General features: G+C 28.0%; 1 protein-coding gene and 1 long non-coding RNA gene across 2 annotated transcripts in view; one reads left to right on the plus strand and one right to left on the minus strand.

Moving 5' to 3' along the window:
* Positions 1-167: 167 nt before the first annotated feature.
* Positions 168-3,721, minus strand: LOC118065264 (uncharacterized). The gene is made up of 3 exons (XR_004690151.1): positions 3,309-3,721; positions 2,930-3,236; positions 168-279 (listed from the first exon to the last, which is right to left on the minus strand). It is a non-coding gene; the product is annotated as an uncharacterized lncRNA (long non-coding RNA).
* A 231-nt stretch (positions 3,722-3,952) lies between these two features.
* Positions 3,953-17,716, plus strand: part of LOC118065263 (uncharacterized) — a gene marked incomplete at its 3' end in the record, with an annotated part of 74,074 nt that continues 60,310 nt past the window's right edge. The window contains exon 1 of the mRNA XM_035080434.1: positions 3,953-4,679. The remainder of the gene's footprint in view (positions 4,680-17,716) is intronic.

Consider the following 17,716-nt stretch of genomic DNA (forward strand, 5'->3'; position numbering starts at 1 on the left):
AATACGATTTCTATATCCCTTTCCATATCCGTGCAATTTCTCTATAGGGCCATTGGAGAAAACCATCGTTTCCCATGTGTCCCTTTGAACTTTCATGATGTTCCGGGATTCCCAAATGGTTACGGTGCATTAACTACATCCTACCCGCAATCTCTGCTGTAATTTCCGATCAACCTAGGCTACTATGTCTTCGGTGATGACATTCAATATTACGTTAGGATAATGGTAACGTAGATCAGATGAAAAATGTTGTGAAAGTAATGGAGTTGTGTTTCTTACCTATAACAGATTTTAGACATGATCACAAGTTTTATCAAGCTTTATTATTTTAAACTTACTTTAAATAAATATAACATTTAATTATTCAAAAACAGTAGTTTAGTATTAAGAAATGTTCTAAAATAATAATTGTACTTTATTCTTGACTTGGTAATAGATAGTTTTATGATTTATAAGTAATAGAAGTAGTTCGCCATTCATCAATAATCTTCTATTGGCTTTAAAAATTTTTTGATTAAAAAGAATATTATTATTAATCAAATGAACCATCTTTTCTTTTTGGCACTTGTTCAAGGGAAAAAGTTGGAGGAAAAATTCTCAAAAAGATCAATAAATTCCTTCAACTATTCAGAAAATAGTTTAAAAGATTCCAAAAAGAAAAAGGAAGAAGCTTGAAAATGAGTGGTTAGTACTCAGAAAGTGTCATAATATCGTTCGTGATGGCACGTATTTGTGGCTGTTCGTACTCTAGCATCTGTCACTCGTTTTCGAGATATTGGAAACGAACAGACGGTGCTGCATTCTCATTTCACATAGCCGTGGGCTGTGCGCTTGAAAGTTGCACCGCATGTCAGGTAAAAAATGTGAAACTATTTATGAAAATATCTTATTTAAAATTTTTAATACGTTTATCTGAAAACTTTTAACTCTCTAACAAAGGTTTACAATTATTTCACAGGATTTTTTTTGTAAAAGTTCCGTACTGTGTTGCTTGATTGTTATTGAAAATTATTTGTGTTTTGTCCAAATAAAAGTCCTCATACATTTAAATCAACATTTATTGTTTTAGTCATTGATTTCAATGCGCATTTCTCTGCGGTATTTGTGGTCAATGGCACTCACTTGTGTCAAATGTCATGTGTTTTATTGAAATTAAAAATGACTCAAATGTTCATTTGAAAAAAAAAATATCAGATAAGTTATTATAAGCTCCAATTTCAGTATGCATTTTTAAATAATAAGAAACAAGCTTTGAATAGATAATACTTTTGTGCTCAATTATTAAAACATATTCCAGGTAAATGTCAATTAGTGATCCGATCTTGATCAATGAACACTAGAGAATTCAAATGAACTATTCCTCTTAACTTTTGTGCTATAAAAAGATAACCAATAATATCAATTTACGATATTAATTTTATATCGTCAGGTAAAAATCATATTATATGATAATTTATATTGACTTATGCCTCATCAATTATTTCCAATCATATTGAATTGCAAAATAATTTTTTTCTAATGATGTCATAAAAAATGCACTGGTGTCAGACAATTCTTACATTTTTTACACGATAATTTAACTTGGAATTGCTAATAAAGTAAATCAATAATAAAAGAAAAGACAATCTTATTTTATCAATAATTCTTGAACGTCATAAATCTGATGAAAAATTATATATTTATATATCTAAAAGATGAATTTTTCGTGTTTACTTGCAATAATTACTCTTCAATTTATGGGAAAAGAATGAACATTGAGTAGCTCTTCATAGATCTAGTGAATACATAAATCTGCCTCTATTACTTAGATGAGATTGAGAAGCGAAAATAGAAGAGAATGAGAGATAAAAAGTAGGAGTGTTACTAGCTGATATTGAACCAGCTTTGAATCGTTAAATCACTGAGACTTTGATGAAAATTCTAGAGAAAATGGAAAAGTTAAAAGAGAGTGAGCAAAAAAAAAAGAAAAGTTTTGAAGAAAAGAAAGAAAAAGAAACAGCGAAAACAGGGGACAGAATTGGCAGTGTAGTTGAGACGGATGGTCATGTTTCCGTTGAAGAAAAGTAATATTTCCGTATGATTTATATGCCGGACGTCGTCGTCCTCGTTAATAATTCAATTTTCAATCTGTTCTTAATGCTCGGCTCGGCTTTTGTCGGTTCCACTTCTTCCTTTTTTCTCTGAGTGACTTTTGCAGCCATTTTTTGTGAAATGTCATTTTTCTTGAGTGTTCTTACTGGTTTTGAGAAAATAAAATTTTTCATCTGTTGTCATTCCATTTTTTTCTTTTATTTCATGATGCAAGTAATGCTTAATCCAAGATAACATGTGAGCTTGTTCCTTCATGTTGTATGCTCACTAAGCTGATTATTATATTCTAGAAAAGCAACTTCACGTCAGCGTCAGGTACGTCAGCATTATAAGCCAATTGGCGAAAGACTAATTGAGGGTGAGGTACCTTGTCACCCATGTTGAAAATTAATTTGACTAATTACTAAGACGAAGCTACATTTAAGGTTATAGTAATAAATATCAACTTGTATTAGTTCAATTTATAACGTCAAAAGTTAATGAAATAAATTAAAATATGTACAACATTTTAAGCAGAAATTCTGAACTATTACCAAGTCTTTGAAAAACCTTTTATCGAGAACATTTCTATTCATAATTTAAATGTAAACTGCTGTATATCTTGTATTTATGACAAAGTATTGCAATAAAAGTTGAAAATAAATTTAAATTATTGTTTGATACAAAATAACCAATAAGTTGTTGAATTCATTTGATTTGCTCTTCTAAAGAAAAAAGTTTTTGTTATTCTTATTTATCATTTTTCAACTTATATTCAAGCTAAAACTACTTATAGATAAAAATGGAAATTTCAAACTATTTATAAGATTATTAATATCAATGACATGATTTACCAAACCTTTTTGTGTGATTTTACGTTTTATAAATAATCCTGAACACGTACTCTCCTTGTGTTTTTGACGAAATAAAACGGCATCAGCATCCATTGTGGATAAAGCGTACTGTTGCTCAGTTGTTAAAGAAGTATGAAGTGATAATGAAATCAACAACGACCAGTGGTGCCCTCCAGTTTCATCTTTTCATGTTTGAATTTTATTAATCTTTCACAATCCCGCGTATTTCATTCATTTACCACCTGTGTTCCGAGTTTATTTGTTATTTACTGAACGCGTTAATATCCAAAGCAGCTTTTGTCATTAATTACACTACATAAAGAGAATAATAGTTATTCGTTAGTGACTTAGAATCATGCTTATGTAAAATATTGTCTTAATTACCTCCAATTGTTGTTTCAGCACATCATCATTGTAATTCAAGTACGTTAAATTTTAATCATTTTAATTGAAAGCAAAGGTCATGATAGACTATTAAATTATAAATTATTGGCAGATAATTAGATGAGAATCGATTTTCAAAATAATCCATTTTTAAACTTTAATTTGTTATATTTCGTGTTAGTACTCCATTTAAGGGGATAATTCATTGTCGATCAGACCATCAGGCATCAGATTTCCTCTAAATACTGCCAAATAATTCAATAATTTATGATAAACTCAAGTAATTACATCAAAAAGATAACGTTCCATTAAACTAATTAGCTTTGACAAGATTCGTTTGGAATATATCGATTAGTCGGCTGTAGCCATTTTTAATCGAATTTGATTTTATTTTATCGATTCGCCCAATCGATTATCGAATCTTTTATAATTTTTTCTCGAATTTTCTCTTTATTTAATCAACATTAAATAATATCATTATTAGATTCTTCTGAATTTGACAAAAAAAATTCTCAATTCATTATCGACGTAAATTTGAAATTAATTAATCTTAGATTAAAATTAAACCGAATAAACTTTTATTTTTGTTGCGATTCGTTGGAAGTATTAATAGGTGATTGACTTTGTTAACATCACAAAATTTCGTAAATTAATTTTCGAGCAACTCACAAAGTTAGTAAACACATTCAGTAAACGAGTGATGCGTTAGCTCTTCAAATATTCCTTTTAAGGTTATATAAAGTATATAAAGTTTAAACTCTTTTGTCCTTGCCCTCGTGTTGGTTCCCTTTGCACGTTTCGCGAATGTTGCTTCCCCTCCACAGGTAACCGGCATTCACTGTGGATCAGTGGCGGGAGTAGGGAGATACGCGTTTAGGAAACAGAGACAGTCCTTTCGTAGAGTGCGGGTACATTGTTTGGTTATGTGATGGTTGTATGTATCGCGCGGTAGAGAAGCTTTCAGAGGTTCAATTCTAAGTAATAAGCTTGGTGAGTGTGCTTTTTCATGTACACAAAACTCAAGTGTAAAAGTGGATAAATAGTGTGACGTAGTTAAACATCAGAACGTACTTGTACATGCGCGGGATTCGTTCCATCGGCGCCACTCGTCTGTTATTGACAGCGGGTGCGCCGCTGATGCGAGGCCAACGAGTGGAGAATTTCCCTGTAGACGACCCCAGTAGACTGTCGAGGGACGCGTTGGAGGTTAGGTCGCATGGGAAACGTCAAATGGATCTGTACATTGCCCGCGTGTTCTCCGTTTAAAGAGGTTTACTTAACCTTGTCAGTGGCGGGAAGTTTTTTTTGTAGTGTTTTGTAAACAAGTGAACATCCCTTTGATACCTTTGAACTACGAACTACTTGGAAAAGGTGAGTGTTATATAGTAATTTATTTTTCTTTTCATTTCGCTTAACTACTGCAACTTTTAATTGATTTAGAAAAAATTTTTTTTTTTTCTCTTGAACGACGCTTTGTTTACTGAAAGTGTATAAATGAAGTCAATAGAAGTCTTAATGGAGTTTGGAGTTAAATATTTTTATGTGTTGTGATTGGAAGATAAATTTTTGCATCTGACGTTTGATATAAATATTAGTGAAGTTATTATAAATATTGTCGGTCGAAATAATTTTGTATGTATTACAAAAATGAGTATAAAAATTTTCTTATTACATTTTGGAATAATTCATCTTTACTAAATTTAAATTGTAATGAATGCGCGGGTTGCTTCTTTTTTATTCTAATTTGTACGAGAAGTTAAATTAAACAATTAATGATATCCGTTTTTTTATTCAGTTCAGTAAAGCTCAGAAATAACGAACGCGAGATACGAGATATGAATACATATGTGTATAGAGTAAATTTATAAAGTAAACATCAAAACATTTTCTACTTTTTTCTTTTTTCTTTTTTTTTTAATCATACCTCGGACCCAGACTGAATTTTTAGGGCAAAATAAAAAAATGATGTTCAATTTTGTATTAAAAAGGAAAAATCTTTTTTTCTTGATCTTTTGCCAACTTCTCATGCCATCAAAGTCATAAAAATGTTTCTTCCTCCATGGCTTTCCTGAAATTTATGGAGGTGACTTTTGCGGCTGAAGAAATACGTGCAGGAGTGGCTATGGGTCATGCTCGAATAGCAGTCAGAGTCGGCACGATCTCTTTCTCTTTTGCTCTCTTTTTGCTGATGAACGGGCTTTAATGTTACGTGTCGAGGCAGAGAAAATGGCAAATGATAATTGCCACAAATTTACGATCTATCTTGTACTTATATAGCGACGACAGTAAAGGAGTCAAGTTGAGTACTTAACGAAATGAGAATCACGAAAGATCTAAACGCATAGTGCCAAGGTGTCAGATTTGAATCAACTTTGCACTGATGAGAACGAGGAGAAGCTTTTATAATCAAGATAGCAGTTGAAAGAATTTTTTAATTAGAAGAAATAAGAATTGTAGAATAAGATAAAAATTCAATTAATTTTTATCCCTCCACATTGTACTCATAAATTACTCTCTATTATTCATTCTTATAATCTATTATTCTGGCTGCTATTTTTTATTACCTTGACTATTGTTTCGATTTCTATCGACTATTTTTCTTTTTGCAAGAAAATCGTGAAGTAAGTCCATTGATAGCAATAATAGTTATAATAATCGAAACATTGAGTCACAAACAACTTTAGTTTCTTCTATGATGGTAATATTTTGTCAAAGACTCAAGTCTCTCAATTTGCTGCTTGATAAAATATTTTTTTTGCTTCTCATATAAATGTCATCCTTTTGGTGATATTGTATATATTGGCAATAACTTGAACCCATTAAACTGATCTAAGTTTAGTTTTATTTTACTACGATTATATTAGATGCATTTTATAATTTACATCTTGTCATAAATACATATTTAAAAGGCATTTCATTTTTTTATCAAGTAAAATTTCAGTTAAATTTTATATGTATATGACCAATCTTATCTCAAACATACAATTATGAAGGTAATTATTCAAAAGATGATTCATATTTCTTTTTTAATCTACTGAATTTTCATGTAAAATCTTCATCATTTATTTATGATGTAACTTTTATTAATGAGTCTTTCTTTATGTCTTCTCTATTATTTCACAAGCATACAAAATTTTTTTTCATCTTACACATGAGTCTTTGTTCTCGATTTACATATACTCTTTCCTGATTTACATACTATCTCGTGACTGGGATAACCTGTTATCTCAAAGCAACTTTGTCTCGGATAAGGGATTTAAATATAGAATTCCATTATAATTCATTTATAATTATAAACAAAATGATCTTCTTCCTGTTTCATGTCAATATTTTATTAATAAATCACTCAACTTCCTGATAAAATTTAATTATTTATTTAATTATAAATAATTATTTTAACAATTATTACAATAATTATTTCACAATGTTATTGTCTATTATTTATCATTTTTATTTGTAATTTATTAATAGGCTCAAATTATATTATATAAAATTTTTATTTAATTCATAAATATTTAGTTTCTGTCCTTACGTTTGATATTCCGTATTATTTATGTTTACCTTGGCAGGAATTTTCATTTCTCTTCTCGTAATTGGAATCCAGTTTTGTTTGTAGACTTTTTCAAATTAGTGTTTTCGTTTTTATGTTTTTCAAAACTCTTTTCTATCGGTCAAATACAAAATATTACATTTCATATTTACTTCTTAATTAGTTTTTGTTTATATTTTTTTTTTGTCTAGCATTTTTGGAGTAGAAAATTCTTAATTCTACGAAGAATTGATGATTAAATAAGAAAAGTCAAATAAGTAAAGGATGTTTTTAAGATTCAAGAGTTAAATAAAAATGATTCGATTTTTTTTTTACGTTTTATTGTCAGACAAGAATTTTACTTTTATTTCTTCGACTGTGAAAAGTTCTGAGATACTATAGAGGGTTTTTATCTGTTTCGTAAGATCGTTAAAAAATCTGCTTTGACTACCTGATGTATTCCTATATACATTTTTCCTCCGGGTTTAATCTAAAAGTCGAAAGTTTTGAAAATTTTTAATAATATTGAGCTTTAAAAAAGTTTAGCAATCATTTTCTATGTCACTGAATTTTTAATGGTTTCTGTAAATAATAAATACTTCTGGGATTTATTAAAATATATATTTTATTTGATAATTTATTCCCTTTTGAAGATAAAGAATAAATAGTATGAAATTTTTTGAGTGTAAGTAGCTCTTGAATCATTTATTATATTACATTTGATAGGCTAATGGTAGGTTATTTATAAAAAATTCCAACTCATGCTGTGCTGAAGCTATCAATGGATGTACTAATAACTATTTTTATAAAAGAAACTTACACGTTTTTTTACCATGAAAGGCTCGTGTGTGATATTGTTGCGTGCATTTTGAGTGAAATTGTGCAGTGAAAGAGAGCGAGAAAAAGACGAGAAATGTGGGACAAAAATAATATCAGTTAATGGAATTAGGTGAGATGTGAATTAACAGATTATTAATTAGTCATCCAATTAGAGCATTGGATAAATAAAAGATTGTTGATCATGTACACATGTCAGATTCTTTTTATTAAATTTCATTATGAAATATCTTCTCAACTACTTTATGTTTATCATCTTCTATTTTTCTTCTAAAGATATTTTTCAATACAGAAATGCTGAGCTAATTTCTGATTAAAAAGATCTGACGATGATTCATGAAGATGAATTTTCTATACAAGAGTAATTGGCAATTAAAGATAAATTTTTTTATATTAGAAATTATTTTTATTTTTATTTATCGATTGTTAATAATTGATAAATATAATCACTTTAATGAGAATTATAATTATGCAATGTGATATTAAAATTTGTGATTTAATTTTACTTGAATATTCTATTTTAAATAGATAACATTTAATTGGTAAAATATTGACATGAATATTTTCTTCAAGGCCAATGAAAAAGAATGACGAGCCGGATTTAAATATAAACACGATAATGAAGAGTTTTTCGTCCATTAATTTTTAGTTTCCGGTGGAAAAAAAAAAAATATCTTATTTTTAATGAAGAAATAGAGGGAAATGGAAGAGAGTCAGAAGCAATAGTAAGATACAAAAAATTGGTAGTTGGCAGTAATAACGAGGGAGTTGCCAGCAGTTGCCAAGTTACACATTGCAGACTGGCGTGGAATAAAATTGCTTGGACTGGAGCCGGTTTTTATTTTCACAAGCTACCTTTGGAGGTGGTCAAAGAGAAAGGAATGAACAAAGAGACTACGCAAAGATATCACAAGTTACAAGTCTGCCGAAAAAGTTTCCATCACGATTAGAGAACATGAATACTCTCTCATTAGACATTCCAATGGTGGTGTTTACGGGCAACAGAAACACACTAGGGAGTTGAACATCTGCTTGCAAAAAGTTGTTTCTCGCGGGACCATTGGCGTAAACGATTCACGCAAACCATATTGCAGATTATAGGCCCACCAATGAGAAAATCATTACAATTCTTTCTTGGCTTTCACATTTTATTGAGAATAATTAAAGATCAAACCTTGCAATTATGTGAAATAAAAAAAATTTCCTTTTGAAGATATATATATATATATTTTTTTTTAACGGTTTAACAATAAATCGTGATTATACAAAGTATAATATATTTTTTCATTGTTTATGATTTAAAAAAATCCTCTATTGTGGAATTTTACCACTTTTTATAAAATTTTTTAAATATACACTTTTTAGTTTTATCTTTTTTCCTCTGTCATGATATGTTTTATGATGTTACACGTTTTTTGTACAGTAATTTATACATTTTAACATAAACATGAAAATGCTCTTTCATTTTTTCATGTAAAATCTACGGAGAGTGAAAAACACGAAATAGTAAATAAAACTTTTTATGAGATTATGCTTTATTGCAACTGAATAAAACGTTTTAGGAAGTACATTTAAAAGTAGTAAATGGATTTTCAATGGATTATAGTTATTGGTTCTTGTTTTTGCAACAAATATAACTCAATTACTTCTAGAGAAGGGTGGGGGTGGGGAATTTAAGTTAATCAAAAATTTAAAAATTTTTTTATGGCTAAATCTAGTTCTAAAGTTTTTCATCATTTCAATTTTATTTTACTAGTAGAATACTTTTTTTTTTTTTGTTAAACAAACTGAAAGACATTGTTTTGTAGACGTTATATATGACATGATTAAATTTTTGAAGGGTGTCTTTTTTCAATTTATTTTAAATATATTTTATTCCATGTAAGTAATTTTTTTCCGTGAAGTACTATCTTGAGTTCCAGTTACTTCTGTAATAATTGATTCTTAGTTGAAACTTATTATTTATAATAAAAAGTAATGATATAATTATCACAGAAATTATGATTTAATAATTTCAACTATAACTTTAAGACTTATAATTTTTTTATCTTGAATGAAGATTATTATCAATTTAGAACTTTTACCTTTTTTCGGCAATATAATATCCTTTCCATGTAGATAAGAAGTTGGTTAGTAATTAACAAGTGTGAAAAACAAAACTTGAAACAAATACTATTCTCATGGTCCCAGTGGAATCACCATTTCGTAAATATGTTTTTACTTTTTATTTACATTTTTTATTTATACTTTTCTTTTTATTTCCCTTCTTTAGACAAGATACTTGCAAAAAAAAAATCTAATTAGTGTGAGCTCATTGATCTGATGATACAAATAAAAAAAAAAAAAATGACAATATGATGCTACAGGTTGATTGTTTATAATCCCATTTGCTTTTTATAGGAATAAGTTTTTTTCTTTAACTGAAAGAAAAAAATTTGAGTTTCGAAATTTTAGTATCAGGTCACATTAAAAAACTTACAGATCAATTTTCCTTTTTTCGTGTATATATACCGTAGTATCGTACACGTGTATATGTGTATGTAGAAAGGATGAGAAGCTTGTAGGGCTCTCTTACTGAGACTTAGATTTCTCTCGTATTTCCGGATTCCAAATTAACTTTAGCAAACTCAGATTAAAGTTAATTTTTTTTGATTTTTTTTTTTTTTTGTTTTTCATGAAATTGAAGTAGAAATAAAAATAAACGAATATTTTGTAATTAAAAAATGAGAGTGGTTTTATAGAAGTTGAAATAAAAAATTATTTAGTTGCTGAAATTGAACTTGCAAAAAGTCAAAATAGTTCTTTAATTAAATTATTTAATTTCTTATCTTTATATTCATTTTCTTCTTATCGAGCTTATTTGTTATTAAAAAATATTCAATCAATGTACTTGATAAGATTATTAATTTTATCTTTATTAACTTGGAGTCTTTAATCAAGGGATAAATTAGTTTATTAAACATTTAATTGTCTTTCTAAAAAGTACTACAGTACGTATGATATCTATTATTTATTGACTTTTACTTATGTGCTTAACATGAGCTAATGTAAAGCAGAAATTCCGATATTGCCGGAGGAGAAATAAGTAATGTATGTTTGTGGATAAATAAACACAAAAAATTGACTTATTACAGAACCTCTAATTGTCTTATATTTTATCTCCAATACATTAATAACTTCCCTAATAGTTGCTAATTAACTGAAAAATACTTTTCGTTTTAAAAAATTTTTACATTTTTTTAAAATTATTCCTCAAAAGGCATTATTACTCGTCATTTTATACTTAAACTCAATTTGACATTTAAAAAAAAAACATTTTTCTATTAATAATTGAAATTTGATTTTTTCTTTAAATAATTAATGGCATTTTTAAGGCATTCAATAAATTCAATATAAAATAATGACTATCATACTCGTGAAATGTTTTAACAAAAAATTTCATCGACCAAACATTCTCAGCAGCCCACTTAGTGATATTGGTTTAATTACATAGCAAAAAAATATTTGATGTAAAAAAGAAAATTTTCATTAAATTTTCTTGATAAAATATCTAGGCATATTTTAGTTTGCTTTCGGAAAGTTCAAACAGATAAAAATAGATGAAAAAAATAGTGAACGAAGGCTTAACGTGAATATCTGCAGATATTGCTTAGCAACGAAAGCTGATAGCTAACATCGAGTCGATAAATGTGTCGGTATAGCTTACACTTTCATATGTAACGTGATATATATCAATGCACGTTCTATCCCTATGCTTTGCTCGTTCCATATACTCTTGATGGAGGTTTGTATGCGCATAAACTTCACGTAAACCACATGGGGGGCTCCATATTCGCATGCGTTTTCATTAATTTACGTGCATATATTGCACGCTATTTTCCTGGATGGATACATGAATATTTCAGTATGGCAAGACAGCATTTGTTTATTTCACGCTTAGATTAGGTCCATACTTTTGCACCAGTTGTGCCTTGCTTAATTAATTTATGTTTGTCGACTATAATTATTTTTTTTTTTTTGTCTTTATCAGATTCATTTTGATATACATCTATTTGTGTTTTTTCAAAATAACCGAAATTATTGCGTGAAAAAAGATTTAATTGAAAAAAATTAATTTAATTTTAAAACTATTTAAAATGTTTTTTTTATTAATATTCATTCAATATTTATTTTTTTGTAGGTGATAATGATTTCAAATTTTATTTAAAAAAAAAAAATTAATAGATTAAATATTTTTATTTTTGTATATTTATGGATTACATTTAGCTTATTTTTGTCCTTTAAAATATCTTCTTTAAAATTTTTTTTTTTTTTTTTATATTTCAGATTTCAGACTGTCAAAGTAAAATCCTCACTTTTGACTTTTAACTTTAATAACTTCCAAAAAAATAATCGTTCAAAGACAGTTCAAAAAGTATTGCACAGTTAAAAGTATGCTCTTTTGAAATGCTTTTATCTCATTCTTGCAAACAAATTTTTTTTATCACTTTAATTTTTATTTTCAACCGAACATTAATGTCTCAAACAACGACCAAAACCATTAAGCTTTTGTACCATTTATATTTTTTGCCCAAGAAATTAAAACTCCATAATTTAACAATAATTGCCGATTTTTTTTTTTTAGATGCTATTGAATGACTTTTTATCAATTAAATTGTCTCCATAATCATCGAGTTTTTTCACTTCCTGTATGACCGGTCGTAGTTCTTTGAACCTGCTGAGTTTATTTCTAAACAAGTTACTTGATAGCCTTTATATTCTCCAGAATAACTGTCAAAGACAATGACCGATCCTTGTCTGTTTGTTTGTGTCTGTAATCCTGTATATGGTATTCTTCCTTATGTCGTTGCTAATATATAACATGCATTTTGGATTTCCACGCACCGTAGCCAATTCATATGTATTCAGTTTTTCTCCGTTGCGTGCGTTGTAAACACCAGAACGTTAGTTGTTGAACGTGGTATTATTTTTATCGTCAAATCACTGATCTGTAAAGACGATAAAAAATGACAAAAAATCACCTGTGAGTTATCGCGGTCGTTAGTCATTTGTTTTGTAAATTGAATCGTTTTAATAATTCTAACTTGCAGTTTTTTCCATTTATACTTTTATCCTTCAATCGTTTTTGCTTTTTTAAAAGTTATTTAAAAAATTTCATTTTTTTTATGTTCAGTTTGCAATTGCATGCAATTATTTGTAATAATTGGATATAATTTTCTCTTTTTTTTTATGTTTGTATTGAACAATTTAATCGAAATATTTCTAATTTTACATCAGAGAGATTTAATTAAAAATGATATTTGTTGTAAATTGTGCAATAATTGATATACATTTATTTTTAATGTATTTTCAATTTATTTTGAAACTCAATGTTGTTATTTAGTGAATTTTTTTTTTCATCAAACGATTTTTGTTTGTTGTAATGAAGTTTTTATATAAAAAATATTAAATTATAGCACAAGGGAACTTGACATTCGTTATTGTAAAAAAACTTTTCAATAAAAACATGACATTTAATAATTATTGATTCTAATGTGAAAAACAATTTTAAATTCTATTCTGTTCGTGATTCGCGTATGTCACAATTTTTGACCAGACAAATCTATAAACCTTGGTATAACGTAAAATCCATATATACCGACTAGTAGATATCCGTTTCAAACAAATCTGTCTGTCGTTTTCTCATGCGCAAAATTGTATTTTGCATCTCGGATTGTTGGTGATATCATTGCGAATATGAATTAATAAAATATATCCGGCTTATTTTGACTTTTTTCCCATATTTCATTCAATTATATTATATTTATTAATTCAACTGTCTCATATTTATTCGGAAAAAAAGTGTTGCAATGAAAAATATCATTTTGGTAAAAAAATGACAGATTATTTACTGGAAATAAAAATTTTTTGACGTGGAAAAATTAAATAGAGTTTTAAGAAATATTATTTATTATCTTATACGAAATTTTATTAGTAATAATTTTTTTTTAAACTCCAATTTTATTCTAAAAATATAAACAAAATTTTTTTTAATAAAAGAGAAAATAATTTTAGACATTCTCTCTAGGTGACTGTCTCTGAAATTTTTAATAAACACACTTATTTACATTGCGTCCATCCTTCTTTCTCATGAACAAAGAATTTCAAAGAAAATAATTCTCCTCTTTTCATATACATTCTTGTGACTGTTCTTTTGTTACCAAAAGCTCAACTGTAAATTTAACCCGGGTTCTCGAAGAAAAAGTTAAAAAAAAATAAATTGCCAACATAGACCGGCGGCAATTATAATAGTATGATATGTTATTTTTTTGTTGTTCGTCTTTGTGTTTCTGTCACTTATGGTAATTTAAAACCAACACATTACGTCAAATAAGAGTTGTCAGTGAAACTACAAGTTTATACCAAAGTGTGGTATCGTAGTGAGGGAAGGGTGCTTGGTGTGTGCAAACAAAAAGCTTTTCATGGATTTACCCCTAAGGCCACGTATACTTACCCTCGTTTGTCGTTGACGTACGAGTGGTATTCATTCAATGTATGCATCCTCTCCATCTCCTCTCACTCTCTCATTCTCTCTTTCAACATTTATAAACTCTGTGATTGAATTTATTCTTGCAATGTCTGCAAAATGTTCATAATAATGTATATATCATGTTCGTGGAATACAAACTTCTCTTTTTGCATCATACACTTGTTCCAGGTTAACAAGTGCGAACAAAAAATAAAGTAAAACAATAGGAAAAAAATTCTATTTAAATTAAAGTAGATTCCACTCTTGTTTTAATCTCTGTAATTGAATTTTTTCAGGTGTCAAATTACAGTTTTCATAGTGAAACGATTACTTGAATTTCGTGAAAGTTGTTAAAGAGATAAAAACACCGATCAAAACAACGTAAGAATGTGAGAGATGGAGTACCATGAGTTTTACTTTCCAAGGCAAACTACTCTCGAATTTGTTTCGACAAGGACGATATAAAAGGAATTGGTGAGTTCATTGCCATTTCTTTGAGTTTCTTTTTATATTATTTCTCTTCTCCACTAACATTTATCATGTTATTTATCATCTAGTGAATAGTTTATTTTTAATGATATTTTTATTATGGTATCATTATCATTTGCACATATATGCATAAAGTTTCAATCATTTCTAATTAATTAAATCTCTCGTTTATTATTGTAAGCTGGATTAAACTTTGCATAGGATTATCTTTGTATTAAATAATTATTAAATTGTGTAGAAATTTCTTTGAGACATTTATGAGGGTTATAATTTCATTTTATTGCTTGAAATTATTTACTTTTGATAGATGAATAAGTAAGTCCGTGTCATTAAATTAGTAATTACGGTAAAAAATAATAATAATCACCGTTATAGAGTGTTTAAAAAAAATAGAAATTATTTTAATCGAATAAAATTAAATATTAAAACAACAGTTTTCAATTTGAAGTAAAAATTTATTGGAAAAGAATTATTTTAATACAGAAATAAAAAATTTAAGGGTTGATTTTCATGTTGAAAAATTAATTAACCATTTAAAAAAAAAAACTCTCCATGTGAATTCTGTGTAAATAAGTTAAAATATTATTTTATTGAGAGAGAAACTGATTTATTTATAGAATTGCAGAAAGATGAGAAAAAAAAATGTATTTAATATGTAAATATTGAAATCTCTCTCGAAATAATTTTCTCAAAGTGTATAAAGTTTTAAACAAGCCTTTTCAAATGTAGATATACTGAGACAAGTATTTTATTTACTAACGTAGAATTTTATTTCGTTAAATTTAATAATTAACCAATATTATTCAACGTAAACTAAAATTTAATGAAAAATATGCAGATTATGTTGGAATATAATTGAGTTGTACAAACTCGTTTGAAGAGTAACGAAATACAGTAAATTCATTATTAAACTATATGGTTTAACTGCATGCAAAACAGACAATACTCAATTACTCTTCATAAATAACGAAACCAGGTCATGCAACGAACAAACCGTTTTACCACCAACTCCAATACGTCTATAACCCTGTTTCTACTGGCATCTCTTATGCTGAACAGAATGTGGATTGTGATACAACTTGGAAGTATCTTGATAGAATAGTTGTATGTGTACTGACATGAAGAAGGGTTCTTTGGTGAAACGAAGGATAGGAAAACTCGTTTCAAGTGCTTCAGGCATTCAGATATGTATTCTCTTGAGTCTTAAGTCTAAGGAGAGATATGTAATTATATCTATGTATTGCATACTACAAACACCGATTTTGAATTCGATATGAAGCTGATTTTACACCTCTTGTCATATCAACCTCTCATGTATAATAACTTTTGCATCATTTCTTTATTCTACTTGTTCAAGGAAATAGAAAATCTTTCGTATCAATTTTTGAACATAAAATACCAGAATTAAATATAGTTTTAATTGAATAATATTCAATTCGAAATTTAATTTCATTGTTTAATTATAGTTTTTAATTTAAAATATTCCTTTGAAATACCTAAATGTCACTTTGTTCTTTTAGTATTGTATATAAACTCAGCTTTGTGGTAGTTCTATAGAACAAGCTCATGTGTGGTCATGTAATCAGACTAAATAATGAGATAAAGAGTTATTTTATATTTTGTATTACGTAAGAATCACCATTGAATAAAATAAAATAATAAGTAAGCAGGTGGATTTGAAAGTACTAAATTGCTCACAGTTGGTGGCAGCAATATATAAATTATATGTTCATTACTTTACCAATTATAAAGCCTTCATTTTATGTTATTATAGATATATATTTAGATATCAACCCAGAATACAAATGTAATACTTTATTTAGTCTTTACTTTCACCATAGTTTGAATAATATAGATCAGATCGTTCTCATTGTACAACTTATTGGAGTTTAAAATAGTAATAATTATCATTGCCTTCAAATGTAATTGCATACAACGTATATTTATACCTCACATTCTATTTTGAATATTTTATCTTTTGAACATACTTTAAATAGAATGGAAAATATTTATTTATTACTTAGAAATGAATAAATAAAAATAATAAAATATTAATATAAACAAAATTTTCAAATAATGTGTTAATAAGTTACGTGTAAAAATGATGAATGTTTTGTTTTATTTTCGTCATCTCCGTCGCTTTAACGGCATTATCATTATTCATCTCATGTACGTCGTGTATTAAAATGCAGGAACATGATTCTAATAGAAGGTATTACGGATCATGAAGTGCTTTCATTGCAAAATACTTTGTAATGTATTCATATTAGTTAAGAATATACATTTGAAGGCGTCAAAATATTGCACTTTTTTTCTCATAATTCTTTTGCATCGTTTATTTAATTATTTCTTGCTTCTATTTAATGTCTATAATATCACACTCTACACTATTATTAGCATCTCAAAGCTTCCATACTATTACAGTTTTCATGTGATGCTTTATATGTTTTCCTAGTTTATGATCCATCTCGTGTAGTTCACAAGGAATAGTAATATTTTCTGTGTAACATTAAATGAATATAACAATTTAATACTCTTATCACGAGTTTTCCTTTGCTAATAAAAAAAGAGTGTTGATATACATTTATTTATTTATTTTTTTTTTCATTTTTTTCGGGAGATTTGAGAACTACTATTCTTTGCAATCATTCTCGCGTTAAAGCGTCGTCATGCGGTGTAAAATTTAGCGAAAAAAAACCTGAACAGTTCTCTCAGTTTGTGTGCTTTAACTGTCGAAAAAAATAGTCATCGACAGTAAAAGCAAAAAGAGATAAAAGACAGGAATCCGCTCGGCAATTTTAACCCCGAGGGAACCCTTTCCGTTCTCGTTATCTCGATTCCGGGTATCCGCGTTCGATTCCAACTCGGTTATGTGGAAATTTCCTGAAACAGGGACCAGGATCTCAGAATGAATAGCGTTGTTCTTCTTATAATTTCTTTCTCTTGCACGTTTTTTTATCTTTCTTTTTATTTTAATCTCGCGTGTGTTATCAAAGGAAAAATCCCTTGGAGATTTGTCGAAAAACGACCGTTATAATCCTTTTG

This window comes from Chelonus insularis, unplaced genomic scaffold, assembly GCF_013357705.1.
Source record: "Chelonus insularis isolate UGA/USDA-ARS -01 unplaced genomic scaffold, ASM1335770v1 contig_284_pilon, whole genome shotgun sequence".
Classification (NCBI taxonomy): Eukaryota; Metazoa; Arthropoda; class Insecta; order Hymenoptera; family Braconidae; genus Chelonus; species Chelonus insularis.